This window comes from Hemibagrus wyckioides, linkage group LG11, assembly GCF_019097595.1.
Source record: "Hemibagrus wyckioides isolate EC202008001 linkage group LG11, SWU_Hwy_1.0, whole genome shotgun sequence".
In the NCBI taxonomy this organism is placed as follows: domain Eukaryota; kingdom Metazoa; phylum Chordata; class Actinopteri; order Siluriformes; family Bagridae; genus Hemibagrus; species Hemibagrus wyckioides.
Window position 1 is genome coordinate 21935373 of NC_080720.1, and position 21099 is coordinate 21956471.

Below are 21099 nucleotides of genomic sequence, written 5' to 3' on the forward strand. Positions count from 1 at the left end.
AGCAATCTGTGTACCAAACAGCACGTGAGCTGGCGCTAAGAAAAGGGCAAAATACACACGTTTCAATCCCAAGGCTAGTTAGATGTCAACTGCAGGCCTCCAGTTAATTCATGGCATGAACAAGCAGCTAAAGGATTCAACATGCTCAAAGTGCTTCAAGACCATGCAGCATTTCTGAGCATAGACAATTACAAAATTAGATCAACTTGCTTGTTTTGTCAAAGACAGACAAGGCGTGAGCATGAAATTCACATCGAAAGCCAGTGACACCTTTCCATCACATGGGAACCGAAAGAACCGTACCCATGGAGTAGGGTGGGAATAGGTAGCACTGCTGGCATGGTTAGACACACAGGTCAAATTCTGACAACTTGACGTCACTGAGATGGTTTACCTGGCTTTATTTTTTCAGTGCACTACGTTTTAGCTTAGCACCCAAATTGACCTTATTTTACAAGCTATTACTCGCTGAGTACAATCACCCTCATACACACAGGTATTGTGTAATTAAAGCTCACACGCATACAGGAGTGAGGACGTTACATACATTTCATCTGATACATTCAACTCTTACGAAACAGCCAGAATTTGCAAATCGCTAAGTCTGTGTAGCATTTTATGCTCAGGAAGAAACCAGTAACACGAAGACATGCCAAAGATTAAATGATAAAACTGCAGAAACCTATCTATTTATAAACAAAGATTTATTAGTGTATAAGCTTACTTGTTGCTGTTAGCAAATGAACACTAAAACCTATCCAGTCTTCAGTCTTTTATTTTATAAGCTAATAAACTGTCTACAAATGTACTGATCCAGAAGTAACTGATCACGTGACACGACTAAGTTTCACAGATCAACAGAATGTTGGTTCTCATAGCGTAATTTGGGAGAGAATGTAAGCGTAAAACTTTTCTTTTTTTTTTTTTTTAACCACCAAAAGACCACAGTCCCACCAGTGTATTTTTTCTGCAGACAGACTCACAAATTTTCAGAGATTCACAAATCAAGTCAAGCCATCTAAATCAAGTCGGCACACAGCGAAAACAAATGCATCTTTCACATCCTGCGTCCTTTCCCCTTCAGTGAATCGGCTGTTCTCCTGATTTATTTGTAGAGCACTTTCAACAACAGACATCATCCCAAAGCAGAATCCAGATGTAGATTTATATTCAGATCCATTCAGATGTACTTACAATATCTGAAAAGTGTAGTTTTCAGTTGTCTCTTTGAGCAAAGGGTCAGAAGCCATAAAAGCTAAGACATAAATATTGGCAAATCTGAAAGGATTCGGTTATGGAAAATTAATGTGGACCATCAGCCGGTCCTTCTTAGCTTAGGCCTTTGTTTCGTTTTACTCATTTAATCTAGCGGATGTGTGACACCCTTCCTTTCCACGTTTAAGGGACTACACAGCCCTGATTTCTCGGTGATTCCAGTTCAGCCTCTGATATGTGCAAAGATCCTTTATGCAAGATATGAAATAGTGAGAAAGAGGAGCCTGGAGCATAACCGTTGGCCAAATGCATCATCAGCACTTGAAACAGAGAGAGAGCATGTGTGAGAGGGAGAGAAAGGGGATAAAGCGCTTGGCTCCTCCTCATTGGCACAGATCAATGATTCATGCCACTGCCCACCACAAGCCTGCAAGTGAGGCGTTAATTGTAGTGGCCACTGCTGCAACCAGCGAATATACCATTCCTCTCCTCTCTCCTGCTATCCTCTCCTTCCTCTATCCTTTGCTATCACGAGTCGAGGTCACCTGCGGTTCCCACCAAACAGCAAGTCACCTTCAAATCATTAAAGCAACATTAAGGCAGACCAGTTCCAACAAATTTCTCATTTGAAAATTTATTCTTATATATATATATATATATATATATATATATATATATATATATATATATATATATATATATATATATATATATATATACACTATATTGCCAAAAGTATTCGCTCACCCATCCAAATAATCAGAATCAGGTGTTCCAATCACTTCCATGGCCACAGGTGTATAAAATCAAGCACCTAGGCATGCAGACTGTTTTTACAAACATTTGTGAAAGAATGGGTCGCTCTCAGGAGCTCAGTGAATTCCAGCGTGGAACTGTGATAGGATGCCACCTGTGCAACAAATCCAGTCGTGAAATTTCCTTGCTCCTAAATATTCCACAGTCAACTGTCAGCTGTATTATAAGAACGTGGAAGTGTTTGGGAACGACAGCAACTCAGCCACGAAGTGGTAGGCCACGTAAACTGACGGAGCAGGGTCAGCGGATGCTGAGGCGCATAGTGCGAAGAGTACTACTACATAGTGCGCCAACTTTCTGCAGAGGCAATCGCTACAGACCTCCAAACTTCATGTGGCCTTCAGATTAGCTCAAGAACAGTGCGCAGAGAGCTTCATGGAATGGGTTTCCATGGCCGAGCAGCTGCATCCAAGCCATACATCACCAAGTGCAATGCAAAGCGTCGGATGCAGTGGTGTAAAGCACGCCGCCACTGGACTCTAGAGCAGTGGAGACGCGTTCTCTGGAGTGACGAATCGCGCTTCTCCATCTGGCAATCTGATGGACGAGTCTGGGTTTGGCGGTTGCCAGGAGAACGGTACTTGTCTGACTGCATTGTGCCAAGTGTAAAGTTTGGTGGAGGGGGGATTATGGTGTGGGGTTGTTTTTCAGGAGCTGGGCTTGGCCCCTTAGTTCCAGCGAAAGGAACTCTGAATGCTTCAGCATACCAAGACATTTTGGACAATTCCATGCTCCCAACTTTGTGGGAACAGTTTGGAGCTGGCCCCTTCCTCTTCCAACATGACTGTGTACCAGTGCACAAAGCAAGGTCCATAAAGACATGGATGACAGAGTCTGGTGTGGATGAACTTGACTGGCCTGCACAGAGTCCTGACCTCAACCCGATAGAACACCTTTGGGATGAATTAGAGCCAGACTGAGAGCCAGGCCTTCTCGTCCAACATCAGTGTGTGACCTCACAAATGCGCTTCTGGAAGAATGGTCAAAAATTCCCATAAACACACTCCTAAACCTTGTGGACAGCCTTCCCAGAAGAGTTGAAGCTGTTATAGCTGCAAAGGGTGGACCGACGTCATATTGAACCCTATGGATTAGGAATGGGATGTCACTTAAGTTCATATGCGAGTCAAGGCAGGTGAGCGAATACTTTTGGCAATATAGTGTATATATATATATATAGTATTATGAAGAGTAAAGCAATCAATTATTTTTGCAATTTTTGTAGTTCAGCATGTCTACAAAACTCAAGTAAAAAAAAAAAAAAAAAAAGGTTTTTGTAGAAATGCACTAAAACCAAACACTTTTATGGAGATCACTGGCAAGAGATGGAGGGATGAGTATGGAGAGAGTGCAGACAGATTCTTGAATTTAAGGTCTGGAATTTAATTGCCCATGGATTCCATTACCTCAGCGCAAATGTCACTGTCGCTTCTCTGTTGGCTGTGTGTGTGTGTGTGTGTGTTGCTTTGGTAGCACTGAGCCAAAGCTGCACAGAAAAATTACACAAAAATTTTCCCTCTCTCTCTCACACACACACACACACACAGTGGGAAAATGAGGGAGATGCAAAAAAAAAAAAAGGGGGGGGGGGCTGAAGTGACAGCTTTGGTTTGGCATCTTCGACAAAAGGCAGTTCATTCCTAATAACATGCATTTTTAATTATATTACGAGAACTATGTTCAAGTCACCCTGCTGGAATGTAACATGGGGCAATTAAACCTGTTCTCAAACAGCTACACCAGCCATTTAAATCTATTAAATGTAATGCGCCAACATTCGACACATTCCTAAACACATTGCTGTAGGATCTAAAAATGCTACACAAATAGACGTAGAGACACGCTAACTTTAAATATAGGTCAAGTGAAGATTTTTATTAATTAGCAAAAATTTGCATGTTTCTACTGTGTTAATTGTTCGGTCACTTAAATATCCATATCTCTTCATGAAAAGGTCAAATGTTGAAATACCTTCATCAGATGTTTTGAAAAGTCTGACATTCCATTCTTCCAATCAAAATTCACCACAGCACTGTGAGGGGTTGAACATCAAAGAGCTGAAATATAGAGTGTAGAGAGAGAGAGAAAAAAAAGAGAGAGAGAACGAAAGAGAGAACGATAGAGAGAACGATAGAGAGAGAGATAGATAGATAGAGAGAGAGAGAGAGAGAGAGAGAGAGAGAGAGAGAGAGAGAGAGAGAGAGATGCAAATTAACATCAGCAAATTACAAACAGGAACAGATACCATGTTATAAAGGTGGGGAGCGTCCCTTCAATTTACACAACCCACATAAACATGCTTGACTCAAACAGTGAGGAAAAAAACACAAAAACGTGATGAAATCAAACCACAAACGTTGATTTGAACTGTGACAAACTAATTCCAGAAGTTCTCAGAACGACCTAAATGCATCTTAACACTTGTCAACATTCTACTAAAAGCAAGCACTTTAGACTTTAGAAATATTTATCCACCCAATAATCAGACAAAACACACACCACAGTTACGACAACAAATGTCAAGGCCTCGCAGGCCAACTCATAACTTTAAACGCTGTGTCTACAAACTGCCAGTCAGAATTCTTCGGAACGTCACCGGGTGGGTTAAGAAAGTGACACGGAGTCTTGACAAATCTGCATAGCCCATCACTTGGCCAGATTTGCATAATAAAATGCCCCTGTCTGTGGTCAGCGTTTTGTAAAGTGCGCCTATTAAAAGGCGGGATGAGGGAGATGAGAAAGTGAGCGATGAAGAATACGACTGCAGTAGCCATTCATTAAGCCGATCTGTGTTTTGATGGACTAAGATCATAGGATCATACACCCACAGGTTCTTATTACATTATAGGTCCCACCACAGCTTTTTCAAACTGTCTGCTGTAAAAATACTATTTCGCAAATCCAAAATAAAGTAAAAAATAATCTGTACCCATCAACCTCAAAAAAACACTGCTACAAAAAGGACTCCACTTGAGAGCAGAGAACAGTTCCCTGTCATGTCCATTAAACCCATCCCCTGCTCTAGAAAAGAGCCGTCTGATTATAGCTGCGTTCCTCTCATTATAGCAGGGGAAAAAATGCAGAATGTGGGCTCCTCTGATATTTATGACTCCGACATTACACGAGTTATGTATGTAGTAGACAGTGGGGGGGGGGGTGTAGATGAAGAGATAAATAGCAAAAAATAAATAAATAAATCAATAAAAAATGGCAAAGGGATGGGGTGGAGGTGAGGGAGGAAAAAATGGTTTAGAAAGCAAAAACTGATCTGAACAGGTATTGATAATGTGTGCTAAAGATGAGAAAAGAGCACAGTGTAGAGCAAATCCATTCAGAATCAGCCAAAAGAAAGCTTTTTGCTCCAATATCTTGTACACACACACAATTTTTTATAAAATATCACACATAAAAATATCTAACTTTTAATAATAAATAATACAATATCCAATTAAATCTAATAAATAAATATAGTTTAGTGAAATATTTTTTTCTTGTTTCATATCACAAAACTTTTAAATATTGGGTTCTTACAAAAATATAAACACACACACACAGAGCAGGGCTGCATGACAATACACAAAACATACACAATACAAACACAATTCTCCACATTAATTATATTTCTTGCAGTGTACTAAAATAAACTTAAATTTCCACATTTCTTTGATAAAGCTGTAGAAGTGTATTTCTTTTTTTTTTTCCTGAATTACATCAGGACTTTTTTAAAGGATTTTAATAAAACATTTGCAAACCTTTCTCAGAATCTCTGAGACAAAGACCACAACAACAGTAGTACTGGTAATTACGTGATTTCTAATCATCACATAAACTCTGCAGTCCTAAGAGGAAAACAAAATAACCTTTAAAGCAACGAAGAGAAAAAAAAAAAAAAAAAAAAAAAAAAGAGTTCCAGGCAAAGCCCACGTTCCAGAGACCCAGTTCACTCAGCACTGTGCTGCTTTTTGCATAGCAGTTGCTGCGGTGCAGAATCGCTCATCTTGCTAATTATGTTGTCTTACCCTGACGGCTTTACCTAAATTGCCATCCTTGTCCATTTTTCAAAGAAATAAATAGTCATCAGCTGACTTGGAGGGGAAAACGTTTACACATCAGATGATGACTTATCACCAGTCATGATGTGATGTGCAGATCAAATTTGATAATACAGAACTGCAACCGAATAAGGAAACAAAACTTTTAGATCCTAAAGTGACTGCAGTGTTTCACCAGTTCTTCGAACTGCTTCACACATTTAGCACAATGCTCTATTTGAGCCAAAACAAAACAGTGAACAAAATTTTCCTTGCTTGGTTACAGTAGTACAATTTCCAAACTCTGCTCATTCACATCTCACTGAGTGACATCTGCAAATTACAGAACTGTGACACTAGACATACTTATATTGGACAACGATCAAAACCACAAAATTATGACAATTGATATCGAGATAAAATTTCACTATATTTGATCCTAGATGATAAAGAAATCCAATATAATTTGATTTGATCAATATCTTCATGTTTTTTTCTGTTGTAGACCAACTAAATATATAATTAAGTCATCACAGGAGTAAAGCTACAGAACAAATAATTGTTTACTTTTTTTATATATTTATGTCAAATAGTGGATCTGCAATAATGGCACCAGTAGGTAATGTTTCTGAGGTGATTAAGGCTAATGTTTTTGTAACAAGAGCTTACTGTTTTGGTGGAACTAAATTATTTTGAGAAGTGTACGCAGTTTGTTGAATGCCATGAATCATTTTGGGCATAAAATGAACTGTTCTGAAAAAGTTAAACTCGTACCAAAAAAAATGTTCAGCAAACAAAAAAAAACTGAACTTGTTAAACAAATACATGGTGTTCTACAAGTGTTTAATTAGAGCGCAAAAAAAATTGCCCTTTTCCGATGGGATTAGATCTAGATCGATCCAATAAAATAAATGAATTTCTCACATCTAATAATCAACGATTCCCAGTTCACTTCACAACCTGTTTTTGGTTAGATTTTCACATTTCAGAGTACTGAAAATCAGGTCATTTAATTGGCGAAATACAGAGCGTTCTGTAACATCAGCCTGGCAGTATATCTGGCCATAAAAAAAGTCTGGTCAAAAATCCAAACAGCAGTACAAACCTCACGAAACAATCCTGCCCACTTAATATAAATCACGTCATATCAGCTGACATCCAATATAAAATGCACAAGACGGACCCCAGCCCACGTAAAGAGGAGTCCAGTTCACAAAACATCCCTCAAATGACCTCTTCTACACAATCCAATTATAAAAGTGGTGTTTCCAATGCACATACACCCACCCAACCCACACACACACACACACACACACACACACACAGTCTTTCTCTTGACCTGCTGGTACAGAGGAAAAAGGCTGGAGAAGAGCTGTGTGATTTACAGGCCTTCCCTAAGACCTGCAGACAAGGTTACAGGGTCAGCACAGACATTAAAAGGTCAGTGTGTGGCCCACTCGGGGACAATTACTCGCGGTCGCGGCTAAGTGGACACTTGATTGAATACGATGGCGCTGGGAATGCCGCAGCCTCGCCGATACCAATTCCCAGAGCCATTTAGAATAAAAGACCCTCGTGATAGGCCGCCTTTATGGCCCAAATTCATCTTCCTTTGCACTTTAGGAAGGCAAAAAAACATGATAGAGGGTTATTCTCCAGATGAGGCAGTGACGAACATTAGTGTCAAGTACTAACGTCGAGTAGCAAACACAAGGTGAGCAGGAGGGATGTTTTGTGGAATTAACATGGCAGTTAATCTCAGTGTGAGCTTGTTTTGTTCTCATGCTGTGCGTGTTAACAAGTGTTTCTTATCTGACACACTTCATGGCAGGTTACAAGCTGTGACACAATTAAATGTGATACAGAGATATACAAGGCGTATTTCAGGGATACAGACTGTGTGTATCCAATTAACACAGGTAGATGTTTTTTTTGAGAGCAGGAAAACTTCATGTTTGATTCACTGATTATGACTTCAAAACCATAGACCAAACCATACAGACATACCTCCCAATTACCGCAATCACAATACACCACACCGACTACATTTCTAAGATTGTCCACATTGGTCTGCTATGTATTTCCTGTGTATTTAAGTACATGAACAAAAAGCATGTATATATGCACTACAGACATTTTCAAGATGCAAATCGGTCTTTGTAAAGGGAGGAAACAGTAGTATGCTCTAATGAGAAATAAACCTCTCGACTTAAAGGAGTTAAAGGATCTGCTGCTAACATCTTGGTGCCAGATACCACAGCACACCTTCAGAGGTCTTGTGGAGTCCATTCCATCAGATCGGGGCAGAGAGGGGGAAAAAAAGTGGCAAGCAAAAAAATATATAAATATCTCAAAATGAACACCTCAAACTTTGTTGTGGGTCATTTAAGCACCCAAAAGCACTACTAGCTTTGGACGACAAAGGCTGTATGCGTCTGTCCTGCTTTAATGCACCATGTATAACTCAAAGCAAAGGGTCATGACATGCAGTGTCAACATATTTTCTAAGCAAAATGACATGGTTGAAACAAAAACTGAAATGTGTATGTTTCCTGTACAATGGTTGCAAATATCTGCCTTTTCAGGAAACAAATGTCACATTAAAGGACTCTCACTTTCTGACTCATTAATGAATTTACACTTACTGCTGTCGAAAGTGCAGACTTATATTCTTACCTCCACATAAACACGCTCGGTGAGAGATAAAATCTGTGAACACGACTGTTTACTCATTTCTTGGTTACATAAAACAAATCCCTACAAGGTGCCACCTGAGCAACTTGGTCTAGCAGCTGCGTCCTGGTAAATAGGGCACCCGGCGTAGTTCACCAAACCTTGTGAAGGACTTAATCTGAAGGCAGACAGAGGGACGGAGAATAGAAAAAAAGAAAGACAGACAGAAAATAAGAGTAACAGAGAGTTAACAGAGAAGAGTGGAGATGGGAGTGGAAGGCTTGGGAAAAGAAATAGAAAAAAAAGCAAGGTTCCCTGATTGCCTTCTACACCTCCCCATTCTAAAAGAAATAATAATTTAAAAAAAATAAAAGTAGAAATAGGAAAAAACATCTCTCTGAGTACTTGCTGGACTACTCCATCTCATGATTTGCTTCACACAAGCCTAAGAATGCATGTGTACACACCAACATCACAATGTTCTAGATTATATTTGATCTCCTTGTCTATAGACTCTTGGGTGCTGATTTCCTCTTCCTCACTCTTGGACTTTCACTTCAACAATACTCCTCTACCCATCAGAACATGTTAAGGATTTTGGCAAATTTCACTGCTAGTACTACAGATGTGACGTAACTCTCATCTAGCATGTTGACAGTGTGGGATTTCCACACATTAAAATGATGATTTGGCATGAAACGATGTTGTAAGCGTTTGTTTTTTCTTCAGATTGATATTGAAACACTTAAAATAGTCTCCTTAGCCTCGAATCTTTATCTTCTAAGTGGTGAATTTGACACCAAAACATATGATCGTGATACTTACTGATCGAGATAAATGGCTTAATATGAACCATAAATATTTTTGGTAACACGAGGCTAAAAGGTTCGCACCCAGTTGAGAATGCTTTGCTTAAAGGTTTCTCTTTGCTATCTCAGGAGATTTAACGGGGATTCTCACCTATGGTTCATTTACATACCAACTTTGTCACTTAACTTCCCAAGGAGAAATAGAATGTGGGCGAAAAAAAATGATATTTCTCAGATTAAACGAGTCAAATCCAAGGATCAAACACACACAATGTCGTCTCCAAATACAGTTTTAACTGCTGGATAAGTTAATGTTATTACAATTTATTAATTATTATTAAATCTTGCTCACACAAAACATAAATAATTGAATGCTGACAATAAATACGTAGATTTCAGTGTTCAGCGGACTCAACAACTCTTTAAATCCATATGATAACATTTAATAAGTTTATATATTTACAACAAAAGAAATAGTTGGAATATGTAACCTAGTATACTTATAAATGCTAGCATTTTGGAAATACACTACAAGTCTTCAGACAGACTACACTACAGAGACACTGCAGAATATCTGTATATCTCCCCAAGTAAACATAAGCATGCTTGTAGTAAACTAATATGCCGACATGAATCTGAAGGGCAGATATGAGAACAGCGCGAGATGTTGTTGAGATCTCTGTTGAAAGTGAAGAGGAAACATGAGATTACTGGGGTGTTTTGTGTCAGCAGAAAAAGTTGAGAGACAGGAGAAAACTCCCTTTTATTTCCGTCTGATCTCACAGCAGTCTAGGAGAAACTATAGAAATAACAAGGAGATCTCTTTTTAGATTTGTTTTTTTCACACTGTGGGCATCTGCACTGTAGCATTTCTGCTCATACAACACTGACATTAAAGTGCACAGTTTTACCAGTAAGATGCTTATCTTTAGATCTGTTTAAACAAAATGTTCTGAGAAGCTCCTGAATAAAGAAATGTAGCTCTCTATTAAATGTTTTGACAGTAACAGTTTAATGGTAGTTAAATGTATTAATTGAGTAGCTAACAGCCTCTACATTCTTTAATACACAGGTGTAACATTACTCGTTTACATTTATTAACGTAGGTCACTGGTGTGACTATTGCCATCACATTTGTTCTGGGAAATAGACAACACTTAGATCAGGGGTATCCAATCTTACCCGCAAAGGGCCGGTGTGGGTGCAGGTTTTCATTTCAACTGAGCAGAAGCTACACCCCTGACTTAGATGATGCTATGCTATCTAGAGCATATACAACGGCAGTGTGCGGTCAAACCGTTGTCTAGCTTAGTTAACACTCCCTCAGTTTCAGGACCTGCATTATACTAATCAGGGTTGCGTTGGGTCTGAGAAATACAACGTTATGGGAAGTCCATCCGTTACAGAGCAACATACTCTCACATGCACACAGAGATTTCAGAAGCTGGGAGAAAACTAGAGAACCTGGAGTAAACCTGAGCAGGTATGGGGAGAACATGTGCAGACAGTAACATGAGCGACCATGGCACTGCAAGCTGGCAAGACAGCTATGCTACCCACTGCACCAGCTTTAGCTTGCCTAACAAAACGAACAAATCCTAAATCGTTAACCAAAACTATCTTGGCCTTAGCTATTACTTCCACTGGCAATAAGCATGCAGTGGTGTAGCTTCAACGTGTGCATCCTTATTTCCAAACAAAGAAAGAATAAATTTGCACAACAGCAATGTAATTTCATGTACATACACAATTTTGTGCCTGACTGAATCAAAACTGCGCACCAAAAGAACACGTTTGTCGGTACACTTGCATTTCTGTAGGAAAACAAAAGAAGTCTGTGAGAAAGCATAATTAATTTTTTTTAGAGAAAATATGTATGAATATATGCACATACACACATACATGGCAAAATATTAGCAGATTTGTGTACACTAACCAAGGACTGAGCAACAGGCAATCAGTTGCCCCATCACTTGTTGGTGGTAGAGTTATTCCCATAGAAGTACTTCGTAACCAAGTGGGCATCAGGCGAGTGCCATCTGGGTGCACTTATTTAATGCTGGCACAAGTCCCGCGGCAGCCCTGCCATGAAGCAGGGTGGAGGATATGGATGGAGAATAAATTGCATCATTTACTTAACACCCATTTACCGATGTGGCCATTAAAAAGCCATGACTATATAATTTGGTTACTTCAGCTGCTGGTTGCTGCCGTCAGCCAAATTGTACGCTGTGTGGGTCACAGTACTGATAAAATGGAAGGCCAAGGCTTAAAACACATGTTTTCCAAGCCCGTTTTAACAAGCCTTGATTTATTTACTCCAGAACAACACAGACACCTAACATGACTGAACTACTACACAAACAAGTAAGGACTATTATAATTACGATGCCACGCCCTATTTAATCATTGTGTGGCATTCAGCAAAGGTGCGTTTGCTTGTTGATCATGTAGCATTCAGTGTAGAAATGAGAACATCAAGGTTTGGGCAGGGCAATTAAACAGGCACCAGCCAAACACACCCTAAATAGTGTGAAATTGTGACTCCATGCCAATTCCTGCACAATGCAATTCCTCCAGGTTCCGTGTCCGTTTTAGAACCTCTTTCATATACACCAATGGTGTTTACATTTGGCTCCCCTAAAATTTTCCATTTTCATCTCAGGAGAGTGGCATTGCTTGTGTGTTTTGAGTCATTCTCCTGTAATGTAGTACCAGACAATGGGAGAAAAGGCACCTGTGAAATGCAGAGCCCATGTCATGAACTCACTTATCAAAATGAGAACTGGGTGCTGTGGCCAGCAGAGATGATGCACAACCTGCTTACCTGTCAGAAAAGGGGCCTTCAGGCGCAAGTGGAGAAGATCAAGATGGACCGCTTCTTCCAAAGCCTCTGCCAGCAGACTCTGAAATAGCCAATATATTCCTATTACAATAGAACAAAGATTGAATCACTTTCTAATGTCACTTCATGAGCTTGGGGAGCGCTTCCTGCACTTGTGCATGCAATTAAGCCTGATTGAATCCCAGATTCATTGTTTAATGAGAGCTAATTGTGCTAATCAAGCATCTCATATTAAGTCAATTTTCATTTGTACTGAAGGGGCCAGAGGGCTAAACACCACTGTAGACAGAGAAACACAAACTTTGCTTCAACAAGATGCAAGTAGCACAGTACAGTCTTAAAAATGCTAAAATGATAATTTCCATGATAAACAATTGCCATTACACAAATGCTTTCAAAATTGTTATCTTAACTCAATTCAACATTAAATCAACCAAAATATTGACTCCTTTTTAACTTCTTAAACACGGCTATTAAACACTGTATTTGTACACAATCAGAATATCAGAGTATATATTTTAGCATTTTATGGAAGTATATACCATGTTGCCTGGTCACTCACTGGCCTTACAGATCCTTAATATACATGTTTTTCTGCCTACAATACAGAGTTTATTAAACAATCAACAGCTTTAGGCCTAGGTCAGGCAACAGGATTTTAGAGACTTTTTTTAGCTGTTAAAAACATGAAAAGTGAGTCCAATTATTTAAATTCACTACAACAAAGATAAATAAAAATGTAAGATGAAAAATGGTCTACCATTGTACCGAAAAAGAAAGGCAAATATAATGCAGTCTCCTCTGAAAGTGTTGGAACCACAAGACCAATTCAACTGCTATACACTGAAGACATTTGGGTTTGAGATCAAAAGGTGAATATGAGACAACAGCTCAGATTTTCAGCTTTCATTTCCTGATATTTACATCTAGACACGTTAAACAACTTAGAACGTGGCTTGTTTTGTTTCCAGTAATCAAAAATATTGGCACATACAACTGACTTGTTGCCCAAGTGTGCTTGTTTAAACAATTCATTAACAGCTTTGAGTGTCTACTTTTGGTCTAAACCCAGGGTTTCACCTGTGAAGACTCGATTTGTTTAAAAGATCTGCTCATGATCCAAAAGAAAGAAAGGATCTGAACATGATCCAAACCCTCCAATAGCGGTAGTGTCATGCGTTGGGGCTTGGATGGCTGTTTCTGGAACAGGTTCACTATTCGTTATTGACGTAACTTGTGATGGTGGAAGCAGACTGCCAACTCAACAAAAGACTTCAACGGGGGGAAATGTGGAAGGTGTTAGACTGGCCAAGTCAAATCACCAGACCTTAACACAGTTGATCAGCCTCCTGAAGAGGAGAGCGAAGGGAGAAACGTCCTAACACAAGCAACAACTATAAGGAGCCATGGTACAAACATGGAACAGCATCACAAAAGACAAATGCAACAATTCGGTCTTGTCAGAGGGACGCAGGCTTGATGCATGTATTGCGGATGCAGTGATATGCAACCAAATATTAAGCTTTATTTACTGTATGATTATCCGTTCCTACACTTTTGCTCACCTCACTGGGTGGTCTTCCACCAAAGCTGCCACGTTCTAAGTTGTTTGGCATATCTAGATTTAAATAGCAGAAAATAAAAATCTAAATTTCTAAACTTTTGCCTCATATTCATCTTCCTAAACTCAAACTGAAATATCTTTAGTGTACAGCAAAAGTAATAAGCCGTGCATGAGCTCACCACAGCCATTCATTCAGTTTTATCAAAGAGCAGGATATAAACATCTGGAATAGTGAGCAATCTTACTGTATTAAAACATGTAAATAATTATGCAATCCCCAGGTACATTTTTTTGCCTGAATGTGGAGTTGTCATGGCACCATAATAAACAGAATGAACCGTTTTGAGTCAGCTGGTGAGTGGTGAAGACCCGGACCACCTGGACGGCCCTGGCGCTATTACAGGCAGAACAGAAACAAAACTGTTTCCACACTCTGTGTGCATTGCCCTGCGTGGGTCCCTAGAGACCCTGTAAGCACCGTACGGGCTGTGGCCCAAATCTGCACTAAGCACCCTTCATACAATCCCTTCCCTCAAAAGCTTGGTGCCAAAGCCAATTAGTTTCGTGATTAATTTAGTCATTAGCTTACTTTCAGCTGAGGTGATGTAGCAAAAAAAAAAAAAAAAAAAAAAGGAAGCAGGGTAAACCTGCGAGAGGAGCATGTATACACTAATTACAGCTTGTTTATTACAATTCCTCTGACAGGAGCATACGTTTATCAAATAAACAAGCAACAGCTAGTCAATTAAGAATTTCCCAATTTCAACAGGGTTCAAAACTGTGCAGACCTGTTTTATGTATGACACCTAATATCATATAAACAAAAAAAAAGAAGATGAAAGAAAAGCTCCTTCAGATAAGAATCCTTTGAATCCAGCTAAGATTGAGTTGCAGGGAAAATAAACATCTTGTGTATGAAATAGTAATTAACATAAGGTCATTCGTACGAACTGGTTTACTAATTAACCGTGTTATAATCGTGGACACATTACTATGGAGGGTGTGAGGAAAAACAAAACACGTCTTCCTCAGAAGGTACCTTTGCTTTTCACACATCCACTACAGCAAACGCTAAGCAACTCTAAAGACGTAGACCAAAAGCACCTTAATCACCTAGTCAACATTAACGTGTTTGTCATGCTGTCTCGAGCACTCGCTCAGAGAGCTAGAGAAAGCTCAGGAGCTCAGATCTCAGTGCTGACATCTTATTACATCCACTGCCATGGTGCTATTTCAAGAGCGAATCTCAGAACATTTCATGATCAAAGCAGAGCAAGTTTTCCTGCACCATGGGATGATGGAGCAGCCAAGTCTTGCCTTGTTAAACCTCTTGTCTGGGTGGGGCTCTGACTCCACATCACTCCGAAAAGGAAAATGTGAGGAGGATTCCGCACAGATGTAACAAAGGTGTAACGGGATGAGACGTAGGACTATAGGTTATATTTAACAAATCTCCATATAATAATAAGTTAATCTGTGTTTTAAACTGTTGAACTCTCACGAGCTAAAGAGGCTCGACATTTAAGTTTTATAGGCTCTTTCCTGACCAGTCGAAACCAAACCACTGAGAAAATGTCAACAGCACTTTCGAATAAAATAGAGAGTGCCCAGAAACCTTGCCAGTATGATGTGCCAGTCTATGAGCATTTTTAGTAAGCACTAGACAAAAGATGATGGAAATTCCTGGAAAGGAAGGGCAGGCTTCATGTAAGAACCTGGTGACCCCAGAGGGCAGGAATGGGAGGAAACTGATCCAGCACTCTGATCCCAGCTCAGCTGTCAGCTCCGCAGCTGGCACAAAGGCACCTGGAATAATCGCACCATTCCAACCTCTAATCCAATCAGTCAGGCTCGGCACTCCAATAGCGATACGCTGAGGATGAGCCACAGCTCACGTATCAGGATATCGGACAGAGCAGAGAAGCTGGCAAAGAGTGATTAGGGAGAAGGAAAAATATGCTGCCCTTGGTTTTGATTTTAAAAAACATAAATAAAAAGATAAGCACTGGAAACTGGACTCCTTGTGTCATTCATAACTACCACAAATATTATTTAAGAGTAGAGATTAAACATATGCACACACAGCTGGGTGACAATTTAAAGGAAAAACTGCTGGCCTATGGCACTGGTTGTCAGTGAGCTCTGTGATTTGATTTGATTTTTATTTAGATACAGCACTGGAAATCACAAAAGGTTTTAGTACATTTTTGTTATTTCGATCTTATACTGAAGTTATTAGCCTTTCGACTGGTCATTTGTATTGAATGGATTTAATCCAAACCTCGATAACTCAAAATCTATAAAAATCTTGGATCTGAGGTGTCGGTAGAACGATCAGGAAAACAAAGCTCAACAAAGCTTAAAGTACTACTGAACACATCTAAATATGTCAAAACCATGTCAATTCATGCCTTTGAAATAAATCTGTTAATTTATTTTAGAATTAAAACTGTCTCTGCCTACAAAAAATTGTGAACTCCTGGCTTGCTCAATAGTCATTCTGTCCACTTTTATCCTATGATGGCGGGAGTGGTCACTTCCAGGACAGCAACGTTCTCTACCACAGGACATGTGATGGAGTCACCAGATCACACGACTGAACACCTATGGGAGAATTTAATGTGATACTAATGATCATCAGCCAGAACACTGACTGATGGAATATCAGTTGTCAGTAGTGTACGCTGAAGCTGCACAGAAGCTGTACTTGTGTCGGCTTAAAGCCTTACTAATTCACTTTTTTTTCCTTTAATTTGTCACCTGATGCAGGATCCATGGAAGGATGAGGACACATGTGTTCAAGCCTGATATCATCCAGTGACTGTCCACAGTCCACACACACACATAACTATAGACAGGAGCTGCACAATAATCTCTCTGAACGTATCATCACTTACGCAGTCCATCTTTAACATACAGGCCTGGATTTAGCCTCTGATTTAGATTAGTTAAGTCCTTGCTGCACTAAATACAACATCAATATCTACTGCTCGCTGCTTTTGAAATATTTAACACGCTGAAAACATTCTGAACTCCGAGTCTGGCGAATCTACAAGTGAAAACATTCTGCAGCTATTTGCAAAAGGCTGAAAAGAAGAAGGAAAGAAAAGTTCAGTCCAACACTTCAAAACCTGGGTCAGGCAGAGTTTGCCAAGGTCTGTTTCTGCATAAGTGAGCACACAAACCCCAGTGCCTGTTCAAATACTCTTTCTCGCTATCGCTCTCCATTCTTTCACTAGAAACTCATGACAACGGCCGCAGCAGCAATGTTTGATCTTCTGTGTTTTCCTTAATCTGGGTTGTCAAGGTTCGCCCGCTGAAGCCTGTTTACTTCTCCGACCAAAAAAAAGGGTTTCTCTCCCCTCCCATCCTTTTCTATTTCTTACTTTTCTTCCCTTTCTGCTTTAAGACAATGACTAATAATCCTAAGCACTACGCTTGCACCAGTCTGAGAGATTTTTTTTAAATAAGTGGATTTATTAGATTTAAGATATATTAAAAATAATTGCTCATTTCAAACAACATTTTAATCCAATCTAAAACAACCACAGAGTAGAAAAGGAAATATTATATTAAATAATATTATATATTAATATATTATACACAGGTTATATATATATATATATATATATATATATATATACATACACAAAATCAAGTATATATTTGCTTCAATGTAAAAGATAAATATAAAATATATTTTTTTCATGTAATAAAACAGCTGTCTTTTAACGCTGCGCCTACCACGTGCTACAAACACGACTATTATAAGTAACACAAATGTGGAATAAAAAATAATAATAAATCGTAAATTAACTGTTAAAAGAAGAAGTGACATCGTGTGAGTGTGTGTGTGTGTGTGTGTGTGAGAGAGAGAGGAGATAAATCCGGGCTCCGTCCGAAACCTCAGGCGCTGTACTATTCCTCCACACTATTTAGTCCGCTAGAAGCCAGTGAACTTTCTCAGCACAGTCATGTCGAAAAGCTGATGATTGAGAGACTTTCGGCATGTCACAAGAAGTTTCGGGACTCATGCAGTTTACACACACACACAGGTTTTTGGACAGACAGCTTGCTCAGCAAAATTTGGACTAAAAGTAGCACCCGAGCTGAAATCCATGCTAAAGCGGACAGAAAGATGAGTGCGCTCCTCAGCCCTGACTCCGGCTCGAGTTGAGCACGTGGGGAAAAACGCTGTGCTGAAGATGATCTCGGCGTCATGGAGCTGATGGAGCGGGAGTGCACGCGAGCTTTATTCCCAAAACTTTTACAGCGAACACGCTTAAAGTACTGCACGCGCCGTAAAGCATACAAAGCGCTGCTCCAACAAACCAGCTAGCTTGCGGGCTAACTTCTGAAAGAAAGAAAAAAAAAAGTCTGCCTGTTTTGTTTTGGTTGTCTCGAAATTTCAGAAATAACGCTATTTTAATGTGACACCTGACGGTTGCTTGGTCGTTTATGCGTCATACACGCCGTTTGTTTGTTTGTTTGTTTGTTTGTTTACACGCCGACACAAACAACAACAACCACATAGACACAAAGCCAAACTCCAGGTGCGCGGCCCGGGAGAAGTCAAATATTACACAAAAACCAAAGAAACATTATGCGCAACTTACCGTAATTTGGACGTTTGTTTTTGTTTAAAGAAATAAAATAATAAGACGCGGCTTGATGAAATGGCACGGCGACGGTTTGTACTCTTGGCGTGATCTTGTGTTTGGGCAGAGCGCGTGCGATAAATCGCACTGTAAACACTAATTACTCCGCTTTAGGGACTAACTTCAGCGGTCAGGATCTCCGCGTGTCTCTGACCGGAAAGTGCTGCGTTGAAGCAGGGAATCGGGACTTTCAACAACGCTTTAAAAACTTCTCAGTTAGAAACGCGGGATCCTTCCGACGTTTTGGGGTTCTTTTTTTACACTTTAATATGCCTCGCGCGAGGGGGGGAAAATGTCGCGGATTTAGATTGTTGTTGTGTTTTTTTGCTCCCGGTCCGTGACGTCATATCCACCTGCGGCGCGCGAGCTCCAATAAAGTCGATGTAATTCAGTAAAGTCGAACTTTGCTGCTTTGCTTAAATAGTAAATAAGAAAATAAAACTTTTTTTTTTGTTGGAGGAAGAAGAAAAAAATAGTCAAGAGTCCAGGTGGATGGCTGTGACTGGAGTGAGGCTAGGCATCCTCTGCCGCTTTTTCTACACTTTATCCAATGAAACACGGCAAGTTCTGGGGGATAAAAAGTTCACGAGGAGGACAAGCTCCATGTGCTGGGAAGAAAAAGGTTCACAAAACACAAGCTTCCTCATCCGCATCAACCTTTATTTTTACTTTTCTTATTTGAACTTTATTATTTAGTGTCTTTGCATTTGTGTCTATGTCTCGTGCGTTTGAAAGCACAGGCGATTAAATTATAGCTTGATTTTTATTCAGTGTACAAATTGCTCAGGTTATGAAAACAAAAGAAAAAACTATATAAAATGAAAAATCCTTGCATTTCTCTTATTTGCAAGTTTGAGCTTACACATACGATACATGCAACAGCTATTATGATAATATGTACATCAGTAATGATAAATAAACGGTGAGCTTATGGTCCTGTAATCTTGTGGGTCTGTAATTTATAGTCAGTAGTTAGTGATAAGCAGATCAACAAATAATCCCAAATATACGGGAAAAGGTACACATATGGATGAATGCTTTGAGCACACTAGTACTGTACAGTTTTCAGCCACATGACCCTGTTGTATGAGTACAGAGCGCCACCGTGTGGCTGAAGAGAAGTAGCTCTGACACTGAATCTCTGTCCACGTGCGTGACTTCTTCCTGTTTCCTCCCAGTACTCAGGTTTCCTCCCTGTTGTATGAATGAATGGGTGTGTGAGGGAAGAATTGGCATCCTGTTCAGGGTGTCCCCAGGACAGGTCCACCTGGGATAGGACAGTCTCCAGACTCCTCGTGAACCTGTATAGGGTAATGATGTCATTATACTAAAATACACACATAGAGACTGAATTTCCACGTTGTAGGAAACTCCAAAATATATTTTTGCAATCTTTAATGTAATCTCTAAGTTAACTGTTTGCTTGTGGAGGAAAAATTATTTTTGTTTAGTTTTGCTTTTATTATGTGCTTATGAAACATGTCATTAACAAAGGATTTTGGTCACTTTGACCAAAGCTTTTTGTAAGCTTCTTTCTTCTCAGAGTGACCAGAACCCTTTTTGGTAACATGTTTTGTAACTTGAGGACAGGATCTTTAGGAAATATGGACACATCTTTTAATGAGTTCAAGCATGTAATTCCATCCTCAATGATGTTTTAAACATTATTTACTCATAGCATAAAACGTACAGGACTTAGAGGATACTTTTGATAGATACTGACCACTGCAGCCCGGGAACACCCCACAAGAGCTGCAGTCATCTCAGATGCTCTGATCCAGTCGTCTAGCCATCACAATTTGGCCCTTGTCAAACTCGCTCAAATATTTACGCTTGCCCATTTTTCCTGCTTCTAACACATCAACTTTGAGGACAAAATGTTCACTTGCTGCCTAATATATCCCACCCACTAACAGGTGCCATGATGAGGAGATCATCAGTGTTATTCACTTCCCCCCCTTAGTGCTCATAATGTTATGCCTGATCGGTGTATAGAATTTAGTTTATTTATATTAATTTATTTTACTGCACATAAAAAATAAAAGAACACAATTTAATGCATGAAAAAATCCATTGATGCATCACTAAATCATAGTTGTGGAGTGCATCTTATATATCCTAAAGTCTAAGGGCTTTAGTGAAAATGCTTCTATTTTGCATTCTTATCTAAGTGAATAAACCAAATTTCATGACAAGTGTTATTATTGATGACAACTTGAGTGAAAAATAGAATCTTTGAATTATTTATATGAATTTTGGTTTGTTTGTTTGTTTGTTTGTTTGTTTTTTGCGCTTTAATGACAGTGTGCACTAAAGCTGGCATGGACTCCAGAAGCTTCCAAAACCTTATGATCCAGTTTAGATCAAATCTGTCAAAGTATCATCTGAACACATGCTTTAACAGAAGGGATTACACATGAGGAAAATCTGACCTTCTGGACAAAACAGCTAACATGCCCAATATCACAAAAATGTGAACTATTAAATT

The 21099-nt window shown here is 39.5% G+C and overlaps 1 protein-coding gene across 11 annotated transcripts in view; it reads right to left on the reverse strand.

Moving 5' to 3' along the window:
• foxp1b (forkhead box P1b) overlaps window positions 1-19106 on the reverse strand; it is a 157811-nt gene extending 138705 nt beyond the window's left edge. For 4 of the 11 annotated variants that reach the window (XM_058402834.1, XM_058402830.1, XM_058402833.1 and 1 more), the window contains exons 1-3: window positions 18570-19102; window positions 12372-12450; window positions 4003-4088 (exon numbers count right to left, since the gene is read on the reverse strand). The gene's annotated coding sequence lies outside the window, so the exon portion shown is untranslated. Of the gene's footprint in view, window positions 1-4002; window positions 4089-12371; window positions 12451-18569 lie in introns of all 11 variants that reach the window. The other 7 variants (XM_058402837.1, XM_058402831.1, XM_058402844.1 and 4 more) reach the window with 6 other exon arrangements.
• Window positions 19107-21099: the final 1993 nt, after the last annotated feature.